General features: G+C 38.9%; 1 protein-coding gene across 2 annotated transcripts in view; it reads left to right on the top strand.

Annotated features, from left to right (window-relative positions):
• fryl (furry homolog, like) overlaps positions 1–25,915 on the top strand; it is a 346,929-nt gene that overhangs the window by 19,376 nt on the left and 301,638 nt on the right. For both annotated transcript variants that reach the window (XM_059989161.1, XM_059989159.1), the window contains exon 2: positions 23,350–23,440. The gene's annotated coding sequence lies outside the window, so the exon portion shown is untranslated. The remainder of the gene's footprint in view (positions 1–23,349; positions 23,441–25,915) is intronic.

The raw sequence follows: 25,915 nt of genomic DNA, 5'->3' as shown, positions 1-25,915 counted from the left end.
ATTGTAGGAATATGGATTCATGATCCATTCTTCTGAAACTTTCAGGTCTCCAGCAGCAAAATATCCATCAAACAATTTTGACAGCATTTCCAAATGAGCCACTATTTCTTCACGCACAGTAGGAGTTATGGATCCAGCATCATCAACCGTCTCTTCTAGTGAAGGAAAATTTGAGAGACTGCCTCCTTCCATCCTTTGACACCAAAGATGTAACTTTTCTTTGAAGGCATTCAACTTTTCACAAGCCTTCAATATGGTTATCCCTTTTTCTTGAATAGAAACACTCAGGTCATTCATACGAGTGAAAATATTAGCTAAGTAAGCCAGCATTTGGGCGAGTTTCTGTGATTCCATTGCCTCAACCAGATCACATTCATGCTCCTCCAGAACAACTTTGATTTCTTCCCGCAGTTCAAAGAAGCGGGTTAAAGCTTGTCCTCGTGACAACCAACGGACTTCTGTGTGAAAAAGCATAACTGAATGCTCACTTCACAGATCATCACAAAATGATTTGAAGATGCGATGGTTCAAAGCATGCCCCCGATCCAGTTGATGATCTTCACACAAGTATCAAGGACTTTCTTCAAACTTGGAGGCAATGTTTCTGATGCCAAAGCATGCTGATGAGGAAAACAATGGGTAACTTTTAAGTCTGGAATCTCCTTTTTCATCAATGCAGAAAAGCCAGATTTATTTCCAAACATTGCAGGTGTCCGTCAGTGCACACAGAACCAATTACTTTAATATCAAAATCATGTTTGGCAAAGTCTTTCACCAGCTGCATCACATCCTTTGCAGTTGTGTTTGTTTTCAGATCTTTACAAAACAGAAAATCTTCCTTCAAAGCACCATCATTGACATAACTCACTAATGTGATGAGTTGACTATAACTGGAGACATCAGTGACTCATCCAACTGAATAGAGATTTTAAGAGGACTATCTCTGACACCTGAGATGACTTGGTCCAAAATATCTTCATTCAAATCACTGATTCCGTTGTGAATGACATTATTTGATATGCAGCTGTTCAAATTATTTCTTGCTTCTTTGCCAAGGATAATTGTTGCCGTTTCCAGTGAACATGGCTTGATGAGATCTTCTGCAATTGTATTGGGCTTCTTGGATTTGGTCACTTTTTATGCCACTTGGTATGAAGCAAGAAGTAGTGGTTTTTTAACAATTTTGGAAGAATTCCTTGTGAATCAAGACAAGCTCTTTTGATTTTCAATGACCCAACATCATGTACTTCAACATCAGCTCTGCCATGCTTGTTCTTGAAGTGCTCTTGAAGTTTGGATGGCTTCAGATTTGAGTTGGAAAACACAATGCTACAAAGAATGCACTGGGGTTTTTTGCAAGCCATCATTTCCTGTTGTGCAAGTGAAACCAAAGCACACATAGTCATCATTCCATTTCCTTCTTTTTGACATGATGAAGGGTTAAGGGTAAAGAGAAAAATATGAGCTAATATGAGAAAAACTATCTGATTAAGTCAGGGATGACCGCTTTACTCAACCAGACACGCCTATCGCAAAGTAACATGAGAAATACGCTTCCGAATATTATTTTATGATATTATCTGTGGTTACGCCAAGATAAATCGTCAGGTGGAAATGCTACGGGGACGCGACGTGACTAAGGCTACTCTCTACTGAATTTGCACACCTATTTCCGATGATTACCGGAGATATGAACTCCCATCACACAATTCAAAGTTCTCGGTGCTAACCATGATACCTCCTCAACTAACACAATTCAAAATTATCAACGATTCAAGAAAAAACTTTTTTAAAGAGAAAAAAAATCTTTGAAATTCAAAAACTTCTTTAGTGCATTGAGACAAGTACGAATGAATGACTTCAGCTGCTTTTTATCAAAATGCAGCTTTTAAAAAAATTTATGATTGAATAATTTAACTACTGTCTGCAGGTTTGGTTTTAACGTTACTCGATGGTTGATTCGGGATGTATAAAGATTTTGGCATTATGAGATGATTCTTAACTCTGAGATGTAACCTAGCTAACGTTGATGAGGCTTCTCAACTCTGAGGTGCAAATTCCCAGGTAACACTGATGAGAATCCTCAACACTGACTCGGGCAGCGGGAGACTGGAGTGTGCTTGGGACAAATGTTACTACCACTTCTCAAGGCACACTGGCAGCTGGCTGAGTGTTGACTCGTTACTTGTCACTCAAGGTCACAAGCCACTTTTTGTCGCACCCCCTGAAATTCCATCTCGCATCCCAGGTTGGGAACCCCTGCTAAGAACAATCCTCTACTTGTGGAGATGTAGCAATTTGGAATCGGGTTTATTATCACTGACATATGTCATGACATTTGTTGTTTTGTGACAGCAGTATAGTGTAAGATAAAAATTACTATAAATTACAGAAAACATAAATGTATTCATTTAACAGCATTGAAGTTCTGTATGTTGGATTACACACAATGCTCTGAGACTTTGTTAAACTTTTATGAACCTTTACCTCGATGTGTCTCCTCTTACTTTGACCATTCTAACCTCTAAGACATAGGTTCTAGAATTATCTCAATACAGTGTTGGATGAATCAATTATAATGAAACCTTAAGTCTGATCTTGCAATGCACTATTTTAAAGAGACTAGAGGAGTTATCCTTCAAACCTTGGCTGACTTTTATCCTTCTATCAACATATCTACATTAGATTGTCTAGTCATTAGTACATTGCTGTTTGCAATATGCAAGGCTTTATTTCTTACATCCTTCACATACATGAGTAAAAATCTTTACGTTATGTCTCCATCTAAATGTGGCATGTACAATCATAGTAATTTATAACAGAACAGTCAATGTAATAGAGTACACTCAAATCAGCTTGAGTTCATCAGTCTGATGGCCTGGTGGAAGAAGCCATTCCAAAGACTGTTGGTCCTGGTTTTCATGCTGCGGTACCACTTCCCGGATGGTAGCAGCTGGAATAGATTGTGGTTGGGATAGCTTGGGTCCCCAATGATCCTACGGGCCCTTTTTGCACACCTGTCCTTGTAATTGTCCCGAATCATGGGAAGTTCACAACTACAGATGCACTGGGCTGTCTGCACCACTCTCTGCAGAGTCCTGCAATCAAGGGAGGTTAAGTTCCTATACCAGGCAGTGACGCAGCCAGTCAGGATGCTCTCAGTTGTGCCTCTGTAGAAAGTTCTTATGATCTGGGGCCCATATCAAACTTCCTCAACCATCTGAGGTGAAAGAGACGCTGTTGTGCCTTTTTCACCACACAGTTGGTGTGTACAGACCACGTGAGATCTTCGGTGATGTGGATGCCAACGAACTTGAAGCTGTTTACCCTCTCAAACACAGATCCATTGATGTCAATAGGGGTTACCCTATCTCCATTCCTCCTGTAATCCACAACCAGCTCCTTCGTTTTTGCGACATTGAGGAAGCGGGTGTTTTCTTGACATCACTGTATCAGAGAGATGACTTCTTCACCGTAGGTTGCCTCGTTATTGTTTAAGATAAGGTCAATTAATGTAGTGTCATCAGCACATTTAATTAGCAGATTGGAGCTGTGAGTGGCGATACAGTCATGGGTATACAGGGAGTAAAGGAGTGGTCTCAGTACGCAGCCTTGAGGGGCTCCTGTATTGAAAGTCGGAGTGGAAGTGAGGGAGCCCACTCTTACAACCTGCTGGCGATCTAACAGGAAGTCCAGGATCCAGCTACACAGGTGGGGTCAAGGCAGAGGTCTCTGAGCTTCTTGTCGAGCCTGGATGGAAATGTGTTGAATGCTGAACTGTAGCCCAAGAACAGCATTCTCATATGTGTCCTTCTTCTCCAGATGTGTAAGGACGGTATGTAGAGCAGTGGCTATTGTGTCGTCTGTTAATCGGTTGTGTCAGTAGGTGAATTGTAGGGGGTCCAGTGTTGGTGGTAGAATGCTGCAGGTGTAATCCTTGACCATCCTCTCAGAGCATTTGCTTATTATTGAGGTGAGTGTGACAGGACACCAATTGTTCAGGCATGTTACCTTGGCCTTTTTTGGTACAGGGACCATGGTGGATAATTTGAAGCAGGGAGAGGGAGAGATTAAAAATGTCTGTAAACACACCTGTCAGTTGTGCTGCGCACATCCTAAGTACTTGCCCTTGGATACCTTCTGGTCCCACAGTCTTGTGACTGTCCACTCTTTGGAAACATCTGTGTAACTCAGCCTCAGAGATGACCAGGCTGCAGGTTGTAGCGGTGGATTTCCTCGGAGGCTCAGAGTTAGTGACATTGAAGCAATGTAAAAGCAATTGAGCTCATCTGGGAGAGAGGCCGTGTTGTTGGCGGCACCACAACGTTTGGTTTTGAAGTCTGCGATGGCATGCAGCCCTTGCCACAAGTGACATGTGCTATTCGTTGTGAATCTTGAATAAATTTTATCCCTATATTGTTTCGCAGCCTTGATATCTTTGCGCAGATCACAGCCGCTTTTCTTGATCTCTAGCTGATCTCCAGCAATATAAGCTCAATGTCGTACAGCAAGTGCTGCTTGCATGGAACTATTAGGGTTTCTGGTTTGGGAAGGCCCTGACTGACTTCTGGGGGACAACATTGTTGATGCACTTCCAGATGAAGCACGTGATTCCATCAGTGAACTTAGAGATATCCTCATCATGGAAGACATTCCAGTCAACGTCATCGAAGCAGCCCTGCAGCTTGGAGGCCAATTGGTCGGAACAACAGTGAATGGTTTTAACTATGGCTGCCTCTTGTTTCAGCTTCTGCTTGTACATCAGCAGATACAGGATCAAAGAGCGATCTAATTTTTCAAAAGCTGGACAAAGGAGAGCTTTGTAAGCATTGTGGAAGGGACTGTAGCAGTCAAGTGTGTATTCTGCACGAGTGTTCACCAGGATGTGCTGACAAAAGTTCGGAGAGACTTTCATCAGCAATGCTTATTAAGGTCACTGGTGATGATGAAGGCAGCCTCTGGCTGTGCAGTCTCCAGTGTGTTGATGGTCTCGTACACTTCCTTGAGAGGCAGGTCAGTATCAGCCTGCGGCGGAATGTACACTGCTGTGATCATAACAGCCATGAACTCCCCAGACAGTCAGTAAGGTCTGTACAGTAGGTATTCCAGGTCTGGGGAACAAAAGGATTTGAGAGCATGCAATTTTTGGGAGTCTCACCAAGCATTGTTGACCATGAAGCATACCCCTTCTCCTTGTACTCTTCCCTGTGAGGTTTTTCAACCTGTCTGCCCGGAACAGAGAAAACCCAGAGGGCTCAATGGCATGATCCGGTATCTCCTCTGTCAGCCAGGTCTCCACGAAACACAAAATGTTTATGATCATGACTGCACTTTGTGTAAAAGTGTGCTTTGCATGGAATGTGAGATACAATCTAATTGCACATATTTCCTTTGCATTCTGTTGTAGATAAAACTTGGAATCCTATAAGTGCTTTCATTAAACAACCTTTTTTGTTTATTTATAAATGTACTGGGACTAACTTGCACGGCAATGTAGGAACCATAATGTTTTAAAATTACAATGTTCTGTATTTATATTATCAATATACATTATAATATTGGTTCTATATTGAACTCTGCTCTAGTCTTTTTCCTATGGAAAGGGGTCTGAGGGGTAACTTTTTGCACGCAGGGAAATGTACGCATTTCTGGAACAAGGTGCCAAAGGAATTGGTTGAGGAAGGTGCAATAACAGCATTTTAAAAAGCACACACAAAATGCTGGAGCAATTCAGCAGGTCAGGCAGCATCTATGGAAATGAATGAACAGTTGACATTTCCCTAAATTTTGTTTGTGTGTGTGTGTGTGTTCTGTATATTTAGATTAAAAACAAGTACATTAAAAAAATTATAGAAGGCTATGGGACAAATGCAGACAAATGTTACTACTTTAGATGAATATCAAATGGCCAATTTCTGTGCTGTACAACCTTAAGTGTGTATGACATCAAGTGTCCACTTTCAAACACATTTAGTGACTGCCTTTATTAGTACTCTGTTTTTTTGTAATTAGTGAATTTTAAATCCAGTTCAATTTTTACCTTTGAGAAACTTTCTTAAAAGTCCATGTTCACTTCACGTATGGTACATCCCCATTTGCTGTGCCCAACTGAGAATTCTGAGATTTGCAAGCCTGATTGTCCTTCAGAAATTCAGCTTGTTTCCTTTAACCAGGTAAACAGTTTGACCTTTAGAGCCTGGAGTATAATCTCTATGGTCTCCGTAATTGATTCTCTCAATAATTTCAGTGTAAATATGTGATTTTTGCTTTCCCAAGTTTAATAAATTATTTAACATACTAGGCTTGGCACCATTTTGCTTGTGTATGCTTATCTAGGTGCTGATCAGAAGTGTATTTGGAAGAGTCATGCTTAACAAGGTCTTCATTGTTAGTGCATATTTCATTCAATTCATTGGCACAAGACACATATCACAGAAGCATTGAGTTTCAGCATTAACTTAAAAATCGGTGCACTAATACAAATTCCCTTGTGGCCTTCTCCATTTCCAAAACATTCCTGCTCACCCTATTATCCCCTCGCCTTAATACTGACAGAGCTCCTCTTGTTCTTGCATACCACCCATTAGCCTCTGCATCCAACTCATCATTCTCCACAACTTCCATCATCTCCAAAGGGATCTGACTATCAAATAAAGCTTTACCTCCTCCACCTTTGCTTTCTGTAGGGATCGCTTCCTCCATGATTCCTTTGTTTGTTGTTTGTTCATCAGTGGCCAATTTAGACGCATTGAGTGACTGTGTTTGTACTGTATTTCTGTGATTGTAGTGAATTTTTAATCCAGTTCGATCTTTATCTATTAGAGAGTTTCTTAAAAGTTTATATTCACTTCTCCCATTGTACTTCTCCATTTCCCCATGAGACATAGGAACAGAATTATGCCATTTGACTCATTGAGTCAGCCATTTGATCATGGCTGAATTATTAATCTGTCAACCTCATTCTCCTGCCTTTTCCTAATAACCTATTGATACCCTTACCTCTTTTTAAAAATATGCAAATGACTTGGCCTCCACAGCTGTCTGTGGCAATGAATTTCACAGATTCACACCCTCTGGTTAAAGAAATTCTTTCTCACCTCTGTTTGGAAGGAACCCTGTACTCTTTGGTCCTAGATTCTCCCACTATTGGAAATATCCTCTGTACATACACACTGTCTAGGCCCTTCACTGTCAACACCCCTCAATTTTCTAAACTCCAGCGAACACAGTCCCAGAGCCATCAAATGCTCCTCATACATTAACCTTTTTCATTCCCGCTAACATTCTCATAAACCTCCTCTGGAGCCTGTCCTCTGCCAGCATATCCTTTCTTGGACATGGGGCACAAAACTGCTAACAATACTCAATGTGGTCTGTTCTATGTGTTATAGAATCTCATCATTACATCCTTGCATTTATATTCTGGTCCTCTTGAAAGAAATACCAACTTTGCATTTGTCTTCCATACTACTGACTCAATCTGCGAGTTAACCTTTGGGGAATCCTACACAAGTGCTTCCCAAGTCCATTTGCACTTTTTGATTTCTGAATTATCTCCCAGATTTGAAGATAGTCTGTACCTTTATTCCTCCTGTGAAAATGCACAACCATACAATTCTCCCTGCTGTATTCCATCTGTCATGTCTTTGCCCATTCTCCTAATCTGCAGACTCCCTGGATCCTGAACACCACCGTCCCCTCCACCTATCTTTGTATCATCTGCAAACTTGGCTACAATGCCATGAATTTTGTCATCGAGATCACTAACATATGTAACTCTTGGTTCAGCTAGCGGCTTAATCTAGGGGAAGATGGCTCTCAGCCTGGCTAAACTTAAGAAATCTTTTTTGGGTGGATGCTGTGCGGTGTCCTCTGTTACAAATCAGTACCACAAAGTAACAAATAGTACACAACATATGATTAAATGATTGAGCTTTATAATTCTTAATTTGACTATATGTTTAGTAAAGAAAGAAAAGGGCCCATTCTCATGAAACAGTCTAATGCGCATCATTGGAGCTCACGGTTCAGTCCACTGGTTTCCTGTTGACCTCCTCCGAGCGTAGCTGAGCCATGGTCCAAGTCCACTCTGTCTTGCGGTCTACCAGCTCTCTCCATTTGCATCTTCTCTCCTCATCTCTCCCCAGCAAAAGACTGTGAAATCTCTGCTTAGAGACCCACAAGGAAAGAGCAGCATCTGTCTCATTGGATAGCCCCACATTCTAAAGTCCTGTTATATCTAGTCATAACCCATACATTGCTGCTCTAGAGAAACCATTTCATTAACAGTGAAACCTTACAGCGTGTTACACATATAATGTGAAAAGTAGCAGATCCAATACTGACCCTTCAAGAACATCAGTAGCCACCAGCAGCCAACCAGAAAAGGCCTCCTTATTCCTACTCTTTGCCTTTGGCCAGTCAGTTAATCTTCTGTTCATGCTTGTGTTTTTCCTGTAATATCATGGGCTCTTCTCTTGTTTAGCAACCTCATGTATGGTACCTTTTCAAAAGCCTTTTGGAAATTCAAGTGAATAACATCCACTGACTCTCCTTTGTCAATCCTGCCTGTTATTTCCTCAAAGAATCTCAACAGATTTGTTAGCAAGATTTCCTTAAGGAAACCATATGGTCTTGTGGTCTAATATTTAGCTTTCTTACAAAGCGAGCTTCTTCATATTTCCTCATTTTGCTAAGATTTGACCAACTTATGTAAACTATCAATCTCTCTTTGCTGTCTCTCTATCCTTGTAAACAATGTGTTTCCAATCATCTTCAAGTTGGGCAGTTCCTCAGCGCTGAGGTGATTTGTTTCCACTCTATTTTGGTGATTCCTTTGATGTCCAATGTGAGAACTGCAGACTATTGCACAGTAGCTATGTGGTAGATCTGCAGTGTGTGAAGTATTGTGCTCCTGCTACTGCTTGCATGGGACTGCGGTGTGTTACCTTGCTGAACATTGAGGTTCTCAGTATTTTCCTTAAAGCTGCTTCTCCAAACTGAGCAGTTGAGGGCTAGAGGGTTTCCAAGAGTTAGTGGAGACAGCTGTTCTGCAGTGAAACTTTGAGCACATAGTTGAACTGTTTCCTCTGTTCTGTTTTCTTCCCATGACATTGAAGTCCAAACATCTATGCTCAGACTCTGTGTTAGGCATGCCCGGCTCTTCATACTGACTGAGACTAACTTGCATCTCAATGCTTGGGGTGTTTGTCTGGGAGAACATTGAGGATATTTAGAGAAATAAATTTAGATTCAGGTTGGCAATATTTATCTGATACCTTGAAATTGCTTCCTGTCTCAGAAACACCTTAAGGTGAAAGGACAACTCCTTCCTGGTAATCCATGAGTTCTAAAGCCTTGATCTTGGTGTGATTATGGTTGAAAGGTTTCTTATTTGTTCTGATGATTAACAACATTCCTACAGGAAGTTTGGAGGGGAAATACACCTGCCTTTTAAAAAAAAATCAATCAATCTAAGGCTAAAGCTGTGGTAAAGTTCGTTAGCAGTGTCTGGCAAAATTTGAAGTAGTTTTTTCCCAGGGCTCACTATGAATGTTTTTGTTGAAGGGGAATGTGTTGAAGAGGGGCAAATTAGTAGCAAATAATGCGGCTTTACTACTGAAGTTCAAGTGATCTTGGCTCTGGAAGGTAATTGGTTGAACAGTTTCTTGTTAGCTCCATTCCTGCATGAAGATTGTTAAAAGTGAAATGCGCGTTTAGTATCCACCTTAACATTGTCATTAAATGTAACCACAATATGACCACAGGTCATTTTTATCAAAGATTAATGTATACATTGTAAATAGTTGAAGCTCCATCTTTAATCCCATTGCACTCCAGAAGTTGCAGCTTACCGGCCTGATGATTAGCACCACTTCTACATTATGTTTATTACAGGTGGGATCCATAGTGCATTGGCTGCTTGAATTCAGAATTTATTTGTAACCAGAAGACAGGGCAATGGTCAATCAGACTAATTCTGAATGGAGTCCTGTGACTGGTCGTCTCCCACGAGGAATCATGGGTTAAGAACTTCACAGATGATACAAAGATTGGTGGGATTGTTCATAGTGTAGAAGATTAACAAACCATACATCTGGATAAAGATCATTTGCATATATGGAATGGCAAATGAAGTTTAATGTGGCTAAGTGTGAGGTGTTGCACTTCAGGAGATCAAATGTAAGGGAGCAGTACACAATTAATAGTCTTCATGCATAACGCATAGTCCATAGTCCATAGTTTCATAGTCCAGAGTAGACATCTGGTAAACTTTTCTCAGTGTTGAAATATCTAATAGTAGAGGGCTTGCATTGAAGGTGAGCGGGTGTAAGTTCAAAAGAAATGTGTGAGCCAAGTTTTTACACCGAGAATAGTGAATGTCTGGAATGCTCTGTCTAATGAAGGCAAATACAATAGAGACATTCAAGAGATTCTTGGGTAGGAACATGAATGTGCAGAAAATATAGGGACATGGACACTCATGTAGGCAGAAGGGATAAGTTCAGTTAGCCATTTAATTACAAATTTTAATAAGTTTGGCACCATGTCATGGATCATGTTCATGTGCTGAACATAACCTGAAAGTGACCCAATTTATCCTGACCTGCTTCCTTTGTGTTGATTAGGCAGTCCCTGAGTTATGCAAATTTGTTATTCCCTATAACATTTATCAATAGCTTCTTCCCCTTCTCCCTCTCCAAATCTCCCCTCTATCCCAACCCTCTTGTTCACAAGACTACAACCACTTCACTTAATCCATTCCAAAATATGACTGAGCAAAAATTCTCTTCCTGTATTTACAGCATTTTGTTTTATATTATTCAGACTAGTGTTTGCTTAATGTATTTGGAGACCCAGGAAGATGAGAATATACAATTAAGGGAGGATGTTGGGAATTATCAAGGGTTGAGCTACATTGGATTTGGTTTACAGGTCCTTCAAGATTTTAGGATAGCTAGAATAAGTTAATAGAAAATAGGATGCTTACTAGAAGGGAAATTCCTTTCTTTTCATCTTTCTTGTGTTCACAAGACACTGCTGAATATGGAGAACAGCAAGTATTGTAAGTCTTATTAAAAAGTCCATGCAAGGCTTCTCAGCAATATTTTCACAGCAACTTGTATCTTGCACAGAGCTTTCAGACTTAAGTACACACAAAGGTGGTTTGTAGCCTAGTGAAAATAGGAATGGAATCAACCCCTTGAGCCAGTATTGCTATTCTGTTAGACAACAACAATTCTGTACTTAACAATATTTCATATGTCTTTAATCCATGAATTTTAAGCAACCTCATATTTTTGGCAGAAAAATATTTGGATTCACCTATGACACTTTGTTTACAAAGTTCTTGTTTTAGTTTCAAATAGTTCAGCTTTTATCAATCCCTTGCACAGAATTTCATTAAAAGATCCATTTATAATTTTTAAAAACTAATGAGGTTAGCCAACAGCATTCTATATGCAGAAGTACAAGTAGTATGATCATATATGTGTATATATAATAAAAATATTATAATTTTTATATAAATAAAAATATCATCCTTCAGAAGATTGTTGCAGTAGAATAGGAAGGGGGGGAGAAAAAGCATAAGAAAGCCATGTAATGAGAGTATGGCTGAATATTTGGGCTGTCTTCTATGTCATTTTAGACTGAAGGAAATACTTCAGTGGTTCCATTTAATATCAGAAAACATATACAGTATACAACCTGAAATTCTTGCTCTCTGTGGACATCTGTAGAACATAAGAAAAACCCCAAAGAATGAATGACAGGAAAGCATTAGAACTCCAAAGCCACCCTCCCCCTCCCACACACAAGCAGCTCCACCTGCCTCAGCAAAGGCATCAACCCCCACCATAAATGCAATAGAAGACTTGGCCCATTGAAAGCCTATTTATCAAAATTGTTCAGGTATCATGTGCAAAAGAACATGGTATCAAATGCATCAAAGACTTTTCTTCCAGTAATCTATAGATTGCAGTAGGATGAACATGCTGGTGGTAATAAGGACAGGGGCACTTCACCTGAAAGTATCGGAGTCATCTACTGTACCTGGTACTGCCTTCTCTATATTAGTGAGACCTGATGGAGATTGTGGAACCACTTTGTGGAGTGCTTTCACTATGATTGCCGCAGAAGACAGGATCTCCTGGAGGCTCTCCATTTCAATTTGACTTCCCATTCTGACATGTCTGTTCATGGTCTCCTCTACTGCCACAATGAGGCCCACCTCTAATTGAGGAGCAACACCTCAAATTGTGCCAGGATAGCCTCCAAGATGATGGCATAAACATTGATTTCTCTAACCTCTGGTAATATCGCCCCTCCCCCATTTCTCTTCATTCTCTTACTTTTTTGCCCTTTTGTTCTCCTCACCTGTTTGCCCACCACCTTCTCTTTCTTCCATGGTTAACTGTCCTGTCCTGTTAGATGCCTCCTTCTTCAGTTCTTTATTTATTCTGCTTAATCCCCTTCTTACTTTATTCCCCCATCAACTCACTCATCGTCTTTCTCACCTATCATCTGCCAGCTGGAACATTTTCCCTCCTCCCATGTTCTTACTCTGCTTTCTTCCCCTTTTCATTCCAGTTTTGATGAATGCCTTTGGCCTGAAACACTGATTTTTATTTTTTGTTCCCCTCCGTAGATACTGCCTGATTTGCTAAGTTCCTCCAGCATTTTGCTCAAGATTTCCAGCATCTTCAGAATCCCTTGAGTGTAAGAATGAGGTAGATATCCATGAATCTTGTGTGTAAACAAAAAAACTATGGCTGTTCCTTTAACTCAACCTGGGATCCACAGACCCCTCGGTAAATGGTAGGGGTCCATGGTATAAGAAGGTTGAGAACCCTGCTTTATCTATAGCCTCAATGCACTACTTCTCTTGGTGCAATATTTCTTGAATTATTACATACAGAAAGGTAAAAAAAAGTTCAGAAATTGTAACATTGCAGTATAAAACAATATGCTGGCGGTATGTGCAATAATTCATTGAGAGGTCAACTTGATGAATTTGTGGTTGCCATTACGTTGGTTCATTCAGATGGTAAATGTATATTTGAGTATGTACTTATCAAGCACAATCCATTGGTTGCTAATTGTTATATAACAATATCAAGATTTGAGTTGTGTCCAACGTAATTGAATCTTGCCATAATGTAATTGATTGATCTTTTGCAGGCTGGCTATTCACCTTCTCTGAATGCATCATTAAGGTCCTCCCTGAATTGAGATCAAGACCAGCTGTCACTAAGATCTGCTTGTCACACATTGCTTTTGTGTTCCATACTCAGCTTTGACTGTTCTGGATACAAGCTCAAAATACTCTTGGTTCTGACATAGAATAGACTACCTTCCTGCTTTGAGGTCTCAGCTGTCATTTCTGTAATAAGATTCCCTTGTGGATCCAGTTCCTTTTTTTTTGTTACTGTGAGAACGACAATATCATAATGCTTCAAAACACACAAGTCCCACTGCTATGTGTTTACCCTTACATTTTGCAGACATCAGATAATTGCACTCTTTCCATGAGTCAGTCTCTCCAACATTGTAGTTATCCATTGTTTTGAGCTTCCAATCATCGTGCTTGTTGGCTACATTAAGGCTCCACCTGACTGTTTATTGGCCAGCTGAAGGGTGGTGAGGGACTTTGAGTACAGCAATCGTTAAGTATATTTTTATGGTACCTCTATAAGCTGACCAACTTAAATTCCCTCTTAAGTCCTTAATAATTATATCTGTGCACTTGTAATGCTACCGTGACACTGTAATTTCCTATGGGATCAATAAAGTATCTATCTAAACCTCAGTTTTCTTATCTATAATCTTCTGAATCTTTACATACTTTACATGCATCTACAAGAATTACATAAAATTGCATAGGATGCACAGATCAGAAATAGCACTTACTGCTGTCAAACTCTTCCCGTTCTTCCATATCCTCTACTCCTCCATACCTGTAAGTTCTTTTTAAATACATCTTCACTTTTTATCTCAACCACTCCTTTTGAAGACAATTTCCACATTCTCATCAACCTGTTTGTAAACGGGTTTCTTCAAAATTTACTACAGTCTTGTTAATCATCTTATGACAAGACTATCTTGGTCTCTAGTTGCCCTATTTTAGATCACATCTCAGTCAGAGAAATAAGACTCAGCTGTTCATCCTTTTTAATAGTTATGTAACATTGTGATTTGGCCTTAAACAAATGCAGCCGTTTAATGCACATAACTGTCCTTAAGTTCCCGGGTCCTAGATCCCACACTGTATTACCACTGCTAGGTTTTCAAGCCCGTTCTACTTTTATAGCTCAAAGGTACAGTTTTGTTTTCCTTTACCCTTTTAACACCACTAAACTTAAATAAAAGCTTCATGTAAATCTTAATGTCAAGAGACCAGTCTTTCTCAAAAGTTGTTGCACATGTGGAGTTTGTATTATTTCTCAACTTTCAACCAGAGCATCTATGTATTTATAGATGATTTTTTTGTGCATTAGAAGGTTGATCATTAGCGTCTTCATTAATAATTTTTTTAAATTGAAAAACTGACATTGAATCCAGATGATACTACAGATGATAATCCAGATGTTGGAATCTGGAGCAACAAACAAGATGACAAAGCGTCAAGCAAATGACAAGGTGAAGGGTCTCAACCCAAAATATCGGCTGTCTATTTCTCTCCACTGCCTGACCCACTGAGTTCCTCCAACATTTTGTTTGCTACTTGAAACCCTTGTGTTACTTGGGGAAAATAATATAGGCAGCAAAATATTTGTCACAATTTGCCCATGCAGAATTTATAGAATGTATTAGAACTGTCTTAGGGGTGAGAATCATACTTCAAAAGGGCAAATGGTTGGGTTTCATCTTGATGTTATCGATGTGCCTAGACCTCAGTGTGCTTCAGATGTGGTCCAGTTTGAGGTTTTGAAATGTGAACACTCTTTTCTTGGATGTCCAGATTTCTAGCACACTGAAAGATGATGAACTGCAGCATTAGTGGCTGCCCTAATAAAGTACTTAGTGTTTGCATTTGATTATGATTTGTAATTGCAGTGATAGAAGCAGTGTTTTCATCAGGTCAGAGGTGAATGTCATGTGAGGGGTTGACTTATTTGCCAGTCAAAAGCTGCTTCTGCTGTGTTGGTTGTTGATTGGCCCATTTAAAGGGTGTAACCACTCTTTCCCTTTGGTTGGCTTGTACGCCATGGCACCTGTTTCAGGTTGTGAGTGCTTGAGGATGGTATAAGGATAACGTGTGAGAGGCTCAGTCTCTTTCCTTTGTCTCCAGGACCCACTTCAGGCTGAAGTCACAACCAGCACTGAAGGACCATGGGGTAAGAGTGTGGAAGATATATATGCCTCTCTCTTCCCCCCCCCCCCCCGCCCACTCCCATGCTCTCATTTGTGTAGTTAAGTGCCTGTTCGTAGTATGCTTCATTTTCCAGTTTTATAACTTGGGGATATTTAATGGAATACCTGTTATTTAAAAGGGGTGCTGAATGGTCAGTATTGTACTTCAATGTAGTTTAGGGTAGTTTAGACAAGCACTTAGCTGGATGCCTAGTTTAGTGTTTCACTGTTCATTTATAAATAAATAGTTAATGTCTTTTTCGCTTATGACATCCTCAAATGTCTCCATCTTACAGATACAATCGCCCATCCCATTCTACCACTCCATCTTGCTCGATTCAGAATGTATTTCCTTCTACTTTTTTTCTAGCCAAAAATGCTATTTGATTGATCACAGAACTGTAAAACTGCATTCCTAATGTAACTGTTGTCATTGTTCCTATTTGAAGAGTCACTATTGTAATACTTTTCATACAAAAACATTCTCAAACCTTCATCAGCACCTACCTTAATTTCCCCTGAAATTATTTTTGCCAGCGTTTTTGGATTTTTGTGTTGATATGCCCTCACAACCCTTGCAAATAGTGCTAAAGCTGTTTACATTATTGTTCTGTTGAATTTCAAGCTGTTTTTCTAAGTCCCAGTGGCGTTGCTGATAAATAGAAACATTGAAAACCTACAGCACAATACAGGCCCTTCAGCCCACAATGCTGTGCTGAACATGTCCTTATCCTTAGAACTACCTGGGCTTACCCATAGCCCTCTTTTTGGAGCAAGTTGGCAAAAGGATGTTATAGATGTCACATGAAATGGCACGTTTTTTTTTGTTTTCTATTGTTCTTAGAGAGTTTCAGAAATAGTAAGCAGTATCACAAATATTTTTACAATATTTAGAACTGCGCATGTGTTCTTTGAACCATATTGTACATTTTAGTTCGCTTTTAGTTTTTGAGTGCATGTTCCTACATACTGTGTTTTTTAAAAAAAGAATTAATACTTCTGCAGTTATCAATGCAATTACAAAGCATATCCACTAGTTGGCACTAAGTATCTTATGAATCAGAATCAGGATCAGGTTTACTATTACCAGCATATTTTATCAAATTTGTTGAAATAGTGGCAGCAGTACAATGTAATACATGATAATATAGTAAAAAATAAATAAGTGAGTCAATTGTAGTAAGTATATATGTATTAAATAGTTCAATTAAAAATAGTGCAAAAACAAAAATAATATTTTTTTTAAATGTGAGGTAGTGTTCATGGGTTCAATGCCCATTTACGAATCAGATGATAGAGGGGAAGAAGCTGTTTCTGAATCGCTGAGTATGTGCCTTTAGGCTTCTGTACCTCCTTCCTGATTGGTAACAATGAGAAGAGGGCATGCTCCAAGTCACGGGGGTCCTTAATAATAGACACTGCCTTTCTGAGGCACCACTCCTTGAAGATGTCTTGGATACTACAATGGCTAGTATCCAAGATGGAGCTGACTAATTTTACAATGTTCTGTAGTTTCTTTCAAACCTGTGTAGTACCCACCCCTACCATACCAAATAGTGATACAGCCTGTCAGAATACTCTCCACCATACATCTCTTGAAGTTTTCGAGTGTCTTAGGTGACAAACCAAATCTCCTCGAACTCCTAATGAAATTTAGCCACAGTCTTGCTTTCTTTATAGCTGCATTTATATGTTGGGGCCAGATTAGATCCTCCGAGATCTTGAAACCCAGGAACTTGAAATTGCTCGCTCTCTCCACTTTGAACCCTCTGAGGATTGGTTCGTGTTCCCTAGACTTACCCTTCCTGAAGTCCACAATCAGCTCTTAAGCCTCACTGAGATTGAGTGTAAAATTGTTGCTGCAAAACCACTCAGCTAACTGGTATATTTCAGTTCTGTATGCTTTCTCGTCTGCATCTGAGATTCTACCAAGAATGAACCAAAAACCAATAATCAAAGACAGGCATTGATGGAATTCAGCACCACCACCCCCAGTGTTCCAGGGCCATTTGAGGAAAGACCTCAAGCAGGGCACAAAGTTCATGGTCAAAGAGGGAGCAATAGTCCTTTCTATCCCATGTACTTCAGTGAAATGGATTACCTGCAGAAGGCATTTAAACATTGGAGAGTTACCTTCATTGGTATTTTCATAAAATCCTCCAAATCCAAAGGAAAAATAAAATACACTAACATCAAGATCCTCACTAAAGTATTGAATTTTATGCAGTGAGCTCCAAAGGGTGGGCAGATTAAATTATTTCAGGGTATTCTCAAAATCAACTTGGAGGTGGGCAAAAAGAGGGAATTGTCACCACAACTTCATCTAACATTGTCACTGACTTGTTGGAATTCTCGGTTCATGATCACTCAAAATGGAGGAGTATCTTGTGTTTCATTGGTGGCATACAGAAAACTCAATGAAAATTGGGAAAGGGCACACAACTCTCCAAACTATCCACCTGTCTATCCTGATGAATACATCTGCCATGCCTTTGGTCGAGGACCCACACTGATATCATCAACCACATCAAAGTCTACAGAAATGGAGCAGAAGCAGATAGTATTGTATTGAATGACTGTTGATGATGAATAAGGAAAAAAAGACAACAATATCCTCTATTCTCTAATTGGTGAAAAGTACCTGTATTATCTTACAAATCAATCCATACTTCCAAATGAAGCTACATGATTGTAATATTTGATGTTCAAAGTGAGGGGAATAGCAAAACAAAGAATAATGACATTTCTCCTGGATATAATTCTATGAAGTGGTGAAGACCACAAAGGTATGGTCAAGGGAAGTGTAGGAATGCTTACAGTTCTGTTTTGAATTGGTCAACTGGTCCATATTCAGAGACTTTTCAGATCTAAATGTATATTCCACATTTGTCACTGATTTCATCAAGACCTGTAGATGAGTGTGTACCTTTGAGTACACACTAGACATACCCAGACCAGAAGCTGTTAATGAACTAGGGAATTTGCAATCTGCTGAGGGCCAGATCTGTGTTGTTCAAGACTGGTGATCCAGAACTCTACAAGAAGTGCAGGCATAACCTACAAAGAGTAAAACAAAAGTAATAGCAAGTGAAGCTAGAAATACAATTAGAGATGTATGCTATTACTTCCTTTAAGGCGGGGTTCCCAACCTTTTCTATGCCATGGACCCCAGGCTAGGAACCTCTGCTATAAGGCAAAACCTTATGACTGTGATACTTTACTCCCTGATGAGCTGAATACTTTTTATGCAAGCTTGAATGGGAGAATAAAATTATACACATGCAAATCATTGGAGCATCTGGAGATCCTGTGATTTATAAAAGAAATAGTATTTTTGTCTTTTTCTAAAACAGTAATGACAGCATAAAAGGAAAAGAGAGGGTATATAAAATAGCAAAATTTAATGGGAAGTTGGAGGATTGGGAAGCTTTTTTAAAAAAAACCAACAAAAGGTACCTAAAGACATCACAGAGAGAGAAAATGAAATATGAAGGTAAGCTAGCCAATAATATGTGGATACAAAAAGTTTTTTCAAATATATAAAGAGTAAAAGAGAGGTGAGAGTATATATTGGACCGCTGGAAAAATTATGTTGAAGAGGTAGTAATGGGAGACAATGAGATGGTGGAGGAACCTAATCAGTATTTTGCATCATTCTCCTTTGTGGAAGATACCAGCATTATACCAGAAATTTGAGAGTGTCAGGAGTAGAAGTGAGTGTGGTTGCTATTACAATGGCGAAGGTGCTTGGGGAGCTGAAATGTCTGAAGGTAATTAAGTCATCTGGACCAGGTGGGCTACACCCCAGGGTTCTGATAGAGGTAGTTGAAGAGATTTTGGAGGGATTAGTAGTGATCTTTCAAGAATGACTAAATTCTGGAATTGTTCCAGAGGACTGGAAAATTGCAAATGCCACTCCATTCTTTAAGAAAGGGAGGGAAGCAAGGAAAATTATAGGGCAGTTAGTCTGACTTCAGTGGTTGGGAAGGTTTTGTAGTCCATTATTGAAGATGACTTTTTAAGGTGCTTGGAGGCACATGATAAAATCAGCCCAAGTTAGCATGGTTTCCTTAAGAGGAAACCTTGCCTGACAAAACTGTTAGATTTTTTTGAGAAAATGAGCATAGATAAAGAAGAGTCAATGGATGTTGTTTACTTAGATTTCCAGAAGGTCTTGTTACAACATGCCATACACAAAGCTCCTTTACAAAGTGCTCATTGTTTTACAGGAAAGTTACCAGCATGGATAAGAGCATTGGCTGACTGGCAGGAGGCAAAGAGTGAGAAAGGGGGGCCTTTTCTGTGTGACTGTCAGTGATGGGTGGTGTTCTGCTGGAGTCTGTGTTGAGACTGCTTCTTTTCGCATTACATGGTAATGATTTGGGTGATGGAATTGATGATTTTGTGATCAGGTTTTCAGATGATACAGGGATAGGTGGAGAAGCAGGTAGTGTTGAGTACTCTGAGTTTGCAGAAGGACTGAATGGCTGGACACTGCTCAAACAATATCTATAAATTTGCTGATGACACATCTATTCCTGGCAGAAACTCAGATGGTGACGAGGAGATGTATAGGAGTGACATAAATAATCTGTTTGACTGGTGTCATAGCAACAACCTTGCACCGAATGTTTGTAAGACCAAGGAATTAATTGTGGACTTCAGGAAGAGGATGTCAGGAGAACACATAGCAGTCCTCATCGAGGGGTCATCATTGGAAAGGATGAACAGCTTCAGTTTCTTGGGCTTCAACGTCTCAGTGGATCTATACTAGGCCTAATCTTGATGCAATCATGAAGAAGGCATGCCAGCAGCTATATTTCATAAGGAGCTTGAGAAGATTTGATAAGTCACCAAAGATGAGCAAATTTCTACAGGTGTACCATAGAGAACTTTCCAACACCATCTGGTATGGAGATTCCGGTGCACAGGATCAAAAGAGGTTGCAGAGGGTTGTAGACTCGGCCGACTCCATCATGAGAAGTAGCCTTCCACCATCAAGGACATCTCTAAAAGGTGCTGCCTCAAGAAGGCGTAACGACTTGCACCATGCAGAGAACATGCCCTCTTCTCATTACTACCATCAGGAAGGAAGTACAGAAGCCTGAAGGTGTTCACTGAATACTCTGGGAACAACTTCTTCCTTTCTGCCTTCAGCTTTCTGAATGGTGCATGAATACTACCTCTCAATTTTGCTCTCTTTTTCCACTATTTATCTATCTATTATAATCATTATAATGTGTAGTCATTTTTATGTATAACATTGTACTGCTACCACAGAGCAACAAATTTCATAATGTATGCCACCAATAGTAAACCTGATTTTGATTCTGATGTCTTCCCTTTATAACTATTTATCCAAAGTTTGGGTTTAAGCTACTTTATATTTAGTATTTGCCATAAATGAAAATACTGTTAACTAAAAGCAATTTGTGTAGCTTAACCATTGTGATCATATGTAGCTTTACTGGATGTACCTGCCACTTGAAATAAAGAAAATGTTGGAAGTACTCAGGTGGTCAAATAGCATTTATGGAGAAGGTAGCAGAGTTAATGTTGAAAAATAATGACATTTCTTCAGAACACATATGTTTGATCAGTCAGTGGAATTTAGGAGAGAATCTGGTCTTTATTGGATCTTTGACTGTACCTACTGTACATTCTGAATCATTTAGGCATTTGTTGTCAGTTGGGAGTCTGCTAAAGAGCTATGAATAAATACCATACAGCGATCCTGTTTTGTTTTAAGTATTGGCTTAGAAGAAACCTTGTCTGCCAACAATAACACTAGATGGTATGACAAGTACTTGTAACTCTGTTCTTGATAGGCATAAAATTGTTCCCAATTTGGGATGGGGCAGGAGTACTGAAGATTTTTTGGAATATATGAGACTTTAGCAATAAAGAGGACATTGAATGAGAATGTTCGCAAAAAAAAAGTAATAAATATTTCTGGCTTAATAGTTGCCCTGACTTGGGCTTGCAAACATCCTCAGAAGTACCTGAATCACTACCAACTCTTCAAAATGAAAGGCATGTGACAATATCAGTGGTTTCTAAGTATCTATTAATTTTTATTTACTTTGAGATACAGCACGGTAACAGGTCCTTTTGGCCCAACAAGTCTGCACCACCCAATTACACTCATGTGACCAATTAACTACTAACCCATGCATCTTTGGAATGTGGGAAGAAACCCACACATCATGGGGAGAACATACAAACTCCTAGATCGTGGCAGAATTGAACCTACTGTGGTATGCTATAGTGCTGCCCAATTGTTAGTTTAAACATGAGCAATTATGTCTATTATTCAGAAATCTAGGAACTAGTGGTATTAGACACTATCTTAAAATATTTCGGTTGACAGAGTTTGTCTTCTTGATTAATAATTTTGGATATACCACAAACTCAGGCTGAAACTTGATATTATGAAACCAATAAGCTAAGGCATGATTGTGGGATCTGGAGCTACTTTGTGACCTTGCAAGAATTGATGATTGAGAGAATGGAGGATCTGGAACTCAATTCTCTATTGAAAGATATGCCAGTGTTGTAAACTGATTCAGTTTATGTATCAAGGCAGGGTAAAATAATCAATCGCAAAGGAAGTGCAATTTGTGATGACTCTGAAGGAAAAATCTCTGAGCTGAGATTCGATGGTCAGAGATGTGTTGATGGTCCTTCATTGTTCTTACTTTAAATATTGTTAGTAATCCAGTCTGCATGCCTGGTGTCACCAAGACACCATTGCTTATTATCAGGATTAATTCTTGAAGTATGGGATCTCACTGCTGAATCTGTGACTTCTGCTGTCAAGCAGGCACTTGCTATGTTTCTGGTTCTGTTTCAAGTTCCATACCATATTGTCTTGGAAATATATCAATGTCTGTTCATTGTTGCTGTGTGCAAGTCCCAGAAGTCTCTGCCCAGTTATCTTGGAGTACCTCTTCACTGGAAGGTCCGCAGTGGTTTAAAAGTCAGCTCACTTCCAGCATTCAACACCATAATTCCCTCCAGGCTCGACAAGAAGTTCAGTGACCTTGCCCTTCACCCTGTCTTGTTTAGTTGGATCCTGGGCTTCCTTTCAAATCGCTGGCAGGTGGTAATCCCACACCTATGCCCCTCTGACCCTCAACACAGGTTCTCCTCAGGGCTGTGTCCTAAGCCGCCTCCTTCACTCTCTGTATACCCATGACTGTGTCACTACCCATAGTTCCAATCTACTAATTAAATTTGCTGAGGACACTAGACTAATTGGTCTAATCTCAATTAATAATGTAGCAGCCTACAGGGAAGAAGTCATCACCCTGACACAGTGGTGTCAAGAAAACAACCTCTCCCTGCTACCATCTGGGAAATTATACCACAGCATAAAAGCTAGGACCAACAGGCTCCAGGACAGCTTCTTCTACCAGGCCATCAGACTGATTAATTCATGCTGACACAACTGTATTTCTATGTTATATTGTAAACACTATTTATTATAAATTACTATAATTGCATACTGCACATTTAAACCAAGATGTAATGTAAAGATTTTTACTCATGTATATGAGGGATGCAAGTAATAACTTCAATTCTTCAGAAAAATTAGGAATAGTCAATAACTGCTGGATGGCAGAAGCTGCTTACATTCTGTAAATTAATGTGTTTTATTTGTGCACAGCCATACCAAAATATTTGAATCTTCAATCAGAATGATTGAAATTTCACATACTTTCTTTAGTTTATCAATTGGCAGTGAACTCACTTTCTGTAGGAATACCCCTAGGTTTATCTAAGTCTGAGAATATCGCGACGTAAAGTATGTTCTGTAGATTGGTGCACATTGGTGGCGATCAGTATGCAGGATTACTGTTCCTTGTGTGTATGTTTGGTTGTTTAAACAGGTTCCCATATTTGGAAAAGAAGAAAATAATTTGAATAAGATTTTATTTAAATTGTATTTTTTTTTAGTATTATGCCCTAATCAATCAGTTATTTTTATTTTAGGTTCTCTTGTCCCATTCCAATTTTACCGTTGAGGAAGACGCAGTTCATCTCTATGGAATTTAGGCAAGATCGGTCACCATAGAAAATTTGGGTAAGTTATCAAACATGGTAGTCTTCCTATAAGTATGAAAGATTAATGGATGTACAAGAGTTCAGATATTCATGTTCTTAAAAAATTGAAGAGGAAGCATTGATGCATTTCACAACATGGTAAGTCTTCATTGGACAAAAATAAAAAAAAATCAATTCATTATCTTGATAGCTGCTGAAATATCAATTTTTGCAGTGTTGAGTGACTGGACACTTGAGTATAAGTAAAACAAAGAATTTGCGCAATTGACAATTGCTATCCTTATAGTCATATTGCTTACTTAAATTTTTTAGCTTTGTGATTAAAATGCTTCTGGTATAATTTACAATAATTTATAGGTGGGTGAATTAATTCATGTAATATATAAAAGATGGTTTTCCAAAACAGTAGTTTGTGGAACCAAATACATAACAGGCAATTTTAGATCTGGTGTTGTGCAATGAAAATTATAAACATCCTTAACCTTGGGGAAGAGTGATCATAAGCTGATTAAATTTAAGTAAGAGTGCTTTAAGAAAGTGACTGAAGGATCTTGTATATAGATTTACAAAGAACTACAGAAATATAAAACTAGGGTAGAGTTGGAAATTAATGTTGAGGTTTGACAGTAAACAAGTAATGACTAATTTTTAAAGAAAATTAAAGAATTAATACACATGGATATCTATTTAAGGCTCTAAACCCATTAGGAAAAGAGATCCAACGATGGCTAGCAATACGATGAAAATTATGTTTAATTAAAGGAAAATGTCCGTAATACTTAAAAATTATTTAATCCTGAGGAGTAAATATTTTAAACTTAAAAGGAGGATCAATAAATTGATAAGGAAATCGAAAGCAGAACACGAGTAATCTGACAAGAAGTGTGAAAACAAAATGCAGTAACTTCTGTAGTTGTCAAAAGGGAAAACAATAACACAGTTGTGTGGGTTCTTAATGGATAGTGTTTGAGAAAATTATATTATGGGAATTAGGGGAAATGTTTGAGAGATCAAAATTACTTCAGATTCAAAAAATTATACGGTACCAAAAAAGGGCATCTGACCCAATTTATTCATATGAACCAAGATATTTATCTAAGCTAATCCTATTATGAAAGGGATAATAACGTTTGACAAATGCCTGTATTTGTTTAAGGTGCAGGTAGCAGGTCAGTGATGAGGGATTTTCAGGCTTTTGATGTGGTGCTCTGATCAGGGCATTAGATAAAATTGTAGCAGAAAGGAGAGCAAGATCTACCTTTACATTTACAGACCTTTGCTGTCAGATGATTTAATTGGGAATGGTAATGAACAGAAAACAATTCACTAAGGGTTGGGAGAATGCATCTTTTGGGTTGCCACAGTGATTGGTCCATTTGTCCCATTTTTTACACTTCATGCTAGTGATTTGGATTAAGGAACTAAGTATAATATAATCCAGATTTGCTGATATGATGATTTGTCTTGAAGAAATAGAGGGTCTTTAAGGGTATATATGCTGGCTAACTGAATAGGTGAGGGAGTGGTAAATGAAATATAATGTGAAAAATCATTATTCTAGGAAAAAAAATGAAAAAGTAGTGTTTCTTTGAAATGGTATTAAATGAGACTAAAAGGTATTGATGTGCAGATGCACATGAATCATCTCAGTTAACACCTAGGTTTAGCAAGCAGTTTGGAAGGCAATTGGTAGCCAGGGCTGATTTTGTAAAAATGAAGATTTGTATAGAATCATGGTGAGGTTGCTCAGGTTTGGCCTCTCTTTCTAAGGGAGGATATACTTCTATTTTGAGTAGCACGATAAAAGTTTAGCAGGCTGATTCCAGGGATTGGAAGGATTTGTTATATGCTGAGATGATATTTTCTAGATTTTAGAAAAATGAGATATGATAGTAATTGAAGGAAACAAATCAATAAGTTACCACAGAGGAGATCTCCCTTGCAGGGCTATTAACTATGAGGGGTCACTCTCTCAAAAGAAAGGGTTGATCATTCAGGACTGATAATGCTTCTAGCCAGGAGTAGAGAAATTCTTTTTCCAAGCAGGTTGCGGATGCAATTATTGAGAATTTCTGACCTGGATCAATGATTTCTTAACTATGATGAGATATCAGGTTACTGTAGGTAGATCAACTGTGATCTTACTCAGTGGTGAAGTTGGCTTGATGAGGCACAGAATTATGTATGCCTGCTTCCACTTGTGCTCCTATGCTGAAAGAACACATTGCTGAGATTGGCATTTTTATACTTCAGTAACATGGTGTAAAATCCCCTGTTAAGTATGTAATTTTAATACACTCAAAGTTTTTGAAAAGAATTAGAATGTAGATTTCTGAAAATTGCTTTTTTTGCTGATGTCATGGGGACGTTGCTGACCATGATAACTGAAGGAGAGCTATTTTAATGCAAACTGAAGCTGTCTATTGCAGTTCGTATAGAGTACTTTCTTCAGCTTGAGATTTGACAAAGTGCAGTGGATATATACCTACAAAAG

The sequence above is a fragment of the Hypanus sabinus genome, chromosome 14 (genome assembly GCF_030144855.1).
Source record: "Hypanus sabinus isolate sHypSab1 chromosome 14, sHypSab1.hap1, whole genome shotgun sequence".
Lineage (NCBI taxonomy): Eukaryota > Metazoa > Chordata > Chondrichthyes > Myliobatiformes > Dasyatidae > Hypanus > Hypanus sabinus.
The sequence above is the reverse complement of the archived record's forward strand: the minus strand, read 5'-3'. Positions and strand labels throughout refer to the sequence as shown.